Raw genomic sequence first — 6000 nt, 5'->3', positions numbered from 1 at the left:
CTAAGAACAAAGCTAGCGGAATTGATGGCATTCCAGCTGAGTTGCTTCAAAACCTCAACGATGACGCTGTTAACATTCTGCATACATTATGTCAGAAGATTTGGACAACCCTGCAGTGGCCACAGGATTGGAGGAGGTCAGTTTACATCCCCATTCCAAAGAAAGGCAGTGCCAAAGATTGTTCCAACTACCGCACGATCGCGCTTATTTCGCATGCTAGCAAGGTGATGTTGAAAATCCTCCAAGGTAGGCTGTAGCAGTATGTGGATCGGGAGCTTCCGGACGTGCAAGCTGGGTTTCGCAAGGGCAGAGGAACTAGAGACCAAATTGCCAACCTTCGCTGGATCATGGAAAAAGCAAGAGAGTTCCAGAAACCCATCTACTTCTGCTTTATTGATTATGCGAAAGCGTTTGACTGCGTAGATCACAGCAGTTTGCGGCAAGCTCTTCAAGAGATGGGAGTTTCAATTCACTTCATCTGTCTCCTCAGGAACCTGTATGAAAGGCAAGATGCCACAGTCAGAACTGGGCATGGTCTTACTGATTGGTTTCCGATTGAGAAAGAAGAGAGGCAAGGCTGCATACTGTCGCCCTGCCTATTTAACCTATATGCAGAGTGCATCATGAGGAAGGCCGATCTGGATGAGTCTTCAGCTGGAGTGAAGACTGCTGGAAAACGTATCAACAACCTTAGATACAAGAAGTGGAAGCTGTGACAGATTTTCTGTTCTTGGGCTCCAAGATTACCTCAGAAGGAGACTGCAGCCATGAAATTAGGAGACGCCTGCTTCTGGGAAAGAGAGCAATGGTTAGCCTTGACCACCTAGTAAAGAGCAGAGACATTAGTCTGCCAACCAAGATCCGTATAGCTCGTGCTATGGTCTTTCCAGTTGTGATGTATGGATGCGAGAGTTGGACTGTGAAAAAGGCTGACCGCCGAAGAATTGGCGCGTTTGAATTGTGGTGCTGGCGAAGACTCTTGAGAGTTCCTTGGACTGCCAGAAGATCAAATCAGTCGATATTGTCGACCATAAACCCTGACTGCTCATTGGAGGGTCAAATTCTAAAGTTAAAGCTCAGGTACTTTGGTCATCTGATGAGAAGAGAGGAGTCGCTGGAGAAAGATTTGATGTTGGGAAAGATTGAGAGGCAGCGAACGCGATGGTTAGATGGCATCCTCGAGGCACTGCAGATGAAGTTATGTGATGTTAGGAAGATAGTGAGAGACCGGAAAGCGTGGCGTGACATGGTCCATAGGGTCACGAAGAGTCGGACATGACTGAACGACTGAACTGAACTGAACTGCTCCATTGGTCAATGCTCTACATTTTTCCAATTGCACTGAGTAGACAATGCGGGGGATACAGCTCTACCGGAGCAAAGGAATCGTTTCCACTTTGTTTTCAAGAGCGCCGCTTGAAGGAGGCATCATCATGCATCCAGAAACCGCTGTGGCCACACGCTCGCTGGTTGCAAGTCATATTGAGTGAGATAGTGTGTGCAGCAGCTCAGCCATATTAGAGATCCGACATATTAGTGTACATTTTTTCTTCCTATATGTTGAAAACGACAATGCCCACGGGTGAGTTGCAAGGCTTGCACTTAGGCGCCTGAGGTCTCTCTTTTCTAGGTTGCCATGCGGCACCACAAGTCACGAAAGATACTACACATGCATACATGCTGCTTTTGAAGATGGAACAAAGCTGCCAGTATTCTGGCTTGGACACGTTTTCTCATGTGACCCGCTAATAAAGCCACGGGTAAGCTGCAATAGTGCCCGCAGTGTTGGCTCTACACTTTTTTTGCTCTTGCTTCTTTAGAATTACATTATGCGCATCATGTCTAGACATGTTGGGAATAATTTAATGCCCACAAATGAGTTCAAAAACTAGGTCACAGACCTCTAATGTCTAGTTTTTCTGTGGGTCTGTCATTGTGATAAAAGATGGTTGTTTTGCCCCTAATGCACACATTCTGCTCTTAAGGCGGAACAACAAAATACTGTTTTGGAACGACTGCCAAAGTTGTGCTGTGTAGAGAAGTAGAGAGTTGCTGAAAAATGAGATTCACTTGTTTCTGTACTAATTTGGCAAAATGAGAGAACTTCACTCATTTAAGACTGCGGTACACATTCAAGAAGAGACAACATTATAGGTGCGTTGTGAGATTATAAATATGCTTCTGAATCATTTGTTTGTGTGTTAGTGTGATGATGGTGATTGTGGCGAGCGTGCGGGTGGCTCGAAAGGAAGTGAAGTGTGGCCGCGTGCGGGGCGTGCCAGTGCGCGTGAGTTTGTTCCGGCAAGCGAACGGGTCGGACGCTCCTGGGCGTCGCTGGCGGCGGAGTTCATCGTCCTGGGCCTGGCGTTCAAGGCCGGCTCGCCAGCACCTGTCGGGCATCTGGTCCGAGGTCTGGTACTGCCCAGCGCTTCGCCATCCGGCGAACAGCTTGCGGAGGCAGCTCGACCGCTACATCGTGCCTGGCCGCCGCACTTGTGCTGCCGCACTGGTGCCGCACTTTGCAGTACCCGGGCGTGACGCGGTACCCCGCGGTACACCGCAGTACCCCGGACTGTGAAGCAGACGCCGGACACAGACGCCGGAGCGTGGCCTGCCGCGCTACCGAGTCCTCGGGTGACTGGCTGGTCTTGCCTCAACCGGACTCGCCTGCACCGGCATCTAGTACACGAGCGGAAAACCAGAAGTAGGACGGTTTTGTGTTGGGACATATCCTATTAGGATAAGCTAGGCTGTATGCATGTCTGTGCCAGTTACGTTAATTGGTCAAAAAAAGAAAAGCGTCCGTGTGTCTGTGAACCTGCTCTGCTACCTGCCCAGAGCTCCTGAACGGACCTGGGCCCATATATAACATCACAATTTGGCGAGCCTGCCAGGATCCTAGAAATTAGTAGATTCAAGGAACTAATCATTCAGAGAGAGGGCAGAGAGTCGAGGACGGGTTCACACGCATCGCGACGTTTGAGCAAAGATGGAGCTCGAGGCGTTGGTGCTGATGAGCGAGCAGCTAGGTATGACGCTTAAAGAATTCCTCGGCTGGTACGAAGAACAGCTTAGCATTGACAAAGAGGAATTAGAAGCGGACTGGGCAGAAACGCGAATGGATGGGCGGCTTACGCCTAATGCCGAACCCAAGCATTTGCATGAGGTTACAGAACTCCGTGAAAGAGAACAGTGGTTGAAGGCGACCGAAAAAACACTATTAGAGCTTCGAAAACGCGTGACAGCGGAGGAGAAAAACGCCTCGTTTCATGGTGTTGGACGTTACATAGATAGAGCTACTGGGTTGGATCAGAGCAGCCCTGACAAAGTGACCCTACTGTTTAATGAAGCACATGGGGCATTACAGGCCGCAGCACCTGCTAGTAGTGTAAGATCACATCTAGAGCATGAGTACAAAGCTGTGAAAGACCTTACGAAGCCTTCAGCGCTACATGTGCTCTGTTTTGACATAGATACAGTTGGACACCGTCCTAATATGTTCACCTCTGTTCTTAACGAGGTTAAGAGCTCCATAAGGACATATGTCTGCATGGAAAGGTGCCTTACTGACTGTCACAGTAATACTGAAAATGTAAGCACCTTGATAAAGGATCACAGGGAAGGACTATGCATCCATGAGAAGGTTGAGAATAAAGTCGTTGTGAGCAGAAATGTGAGCATGCGTGAAGATGAGAAAATGCATAACGAGAGTTTAAGAGTCAAGACTGTGGCTGGCCTAGGTTATATAAGGCTGCTACGAAATGTTGAGCGTGAGAAGCTCGCAAATGGACTGTTGAGCAGCACTGGAAATTCTCCGGAACGTCGAGATGGCTATCTTACTTTAGATACAGCTGCAGCGACTCACACGCCTGGTGAGGATCGCCGCCGGAAAGGTGGGCGACCGAGGCATACCAAGAAAAGTACATATTCTGATGTTTCTAGACTATCTGGAGAACAGGCGGAGGCGAAAGACTGGCCGCAGATCTTCCATGTTCCCAAAGCCGTAAAATCAGTGATGGTTCATCTCAAGAAGAATGTTGGTGGCCGGAAAGAACACCCCCTACGAGAAGCAAGCTGTGCGAGAAAGTGCAGAAGTGCGCGAAGAACCTCGACGTGCAAAGCTCATTTCCGCAAGCACATTCGGTTTAAGCCAAGGACGGAAATGAAACCACATGCCATAAAACAGTGGCATCGTACTCACTGCCGGAAAAAAGCAGCTTGTGAAATAACGGAGGATGTTGCGTCTTAGAATTATCGAGAAGTCGAAATCTCTCTACCATGCGCCAATTGTGTTAAGATGTCAGACAACGCATATGATTGTACAGTAACTTCCGGGAGTTCAATAACGTCCTGAAGTCTGACTGTGGGTTCATTCCGCGCATTGATGCCGTCTTCATCCTTGCAGGACAGAAAACGTTTTTCTCCAAGTTCAATTTTACGAAGGGTACGTCATTGAAAGGTCACTATGGTTGCTGGAAGCAGGAAAAAAAAACGGATTTTTCCAGTATTTCTGGACTGTACCACTTTCGATATATGCCTTTTGGCATCAAAACACCACCACCACCTAGAAAGGGCTCGCACAAAACAAGACATACTACGACCGCAAGAGTCGGCCGGGGAAGCTACAGCCTGGAGAGAAAGAGCTCATCTTCCTGCTGGCCTATTCAAACAAACTATTCATGTAATGGCGAGGTCCATTTGAAGTTGTGGGCGTGAGAAACGAGGTTAACTACCTCACTGACTTGGGAGGTGCAAAGGAACAATTCCACATCAACATGCTGAAAAAATATGAGAAACTGCGTACCAGTTTCCCCACCGTGGCTGTCGCCGCTGTAGAAGGAAACATGTCAAACACACATCCCATCTGTCGCAAGAAATGTGACTACAGTGACTGTATCCCGCTATTAAGTTTGTGCCACGCAAGGACTACCATTGATGCTTAGGTGTCGCAAACTATGGGAACTTGCTTCCATATGAAGTGCGAAAGAGTATGTCAAGGAAACTGACAATGTGGGCGCTGACTACGTAAGCCGTGTGTGAACTTGAGCCTGCATTCTACAGCCTTGTATTTCTTGTGTTAGTGTTTAAGTCCTGTGTCTATGTTACATGAGCAGCGTGTGAAAGGTGTGGGAGTGTGTTTCTGGTGTCCGAACAAAAATTTAAAAAAACGAACTCGTGTGTTGCATTGTGAAGTTTTGTGTGCTTCTGATTTGGGTTTATTATTGTTGTAGTTTGTTCTCTCCCCGCCACGTTTTCCCCCTCCCCGGCGCCAGAACAGTTGCAAGAAACTGTCTTGAAACGGGGGGAGGTTGTGATGATGGTGATTGTGGCGAGCGTGCGGGTGGCTCGAAAGGAAGTGAAGTGTGGCCGCGTGCGGGGCGTGCCAGTGCGCGTGAGTTTGTTCCGGCAAGCGAACGGGTCGGACGCTCCTGGCCGTCGCTGGCGGCGGAGTTCATCGTCCTGGGCCTGGCGTTCAAGGCCGGCTCGCCAGCACCTGTCGGGCACCTGGTCCGAGGTCTGGTACTGCCCAGCGCTTCGCCATCCGGCGAACAGCTTGCGGAGGCAGCTCGACCGCTACATCGTGCCTGGCCGCCGCACTTGTGCTGCCGCACTGGTGCCGCACTTTGCAGTACCCGGGCGTGACGCGGTACCCCGCGGTACACCGCAGTACCCCGGACTGTGAAGCAGACGCCGGACACAGACGCCAGAGCGTGGCCTGCCGCGCTACCGAGTCCTCGGGTGACTGGCTGGTCTTGCCTCAACCGGACTCGCCTGCACCGGCATCTAGTACACGAGCGGAAAACCAGAAGTAGGACGGTTTTGTGTTGGGACATATCCTATTAGGATAAGCTAGGCTGTATGCATGTCTGTGCCAGTTACGTTAATTGGTCAAGAAAAGAAAAGCGTCCGTGTGTCTGTGAACCTGCTCTGCTACCTGCCCAGAGCTCCTGAACGGACCTGGGCCCATATATAACATCACAGTTAGCAGTACTACATGTA

Source organism: Amblyomma maculatum, chromosome 5 (assembly GCF_055883805.1).
Source record: "Amblyomma maculatum isolate TAMU_Amacu chromosome 5, ASM5588380v1, whole genome shotgun sequence".
In the NCBI taxonomy this organism is placed as follows: Eukaryota; Metazoa; Arthropoda; class Arachnida; order Ixodida; family Ixodidae; genus Amblyomma; species Amblyomma maculatum.
Note: the sequence above shows the minus strand (reverse complement) of the source record.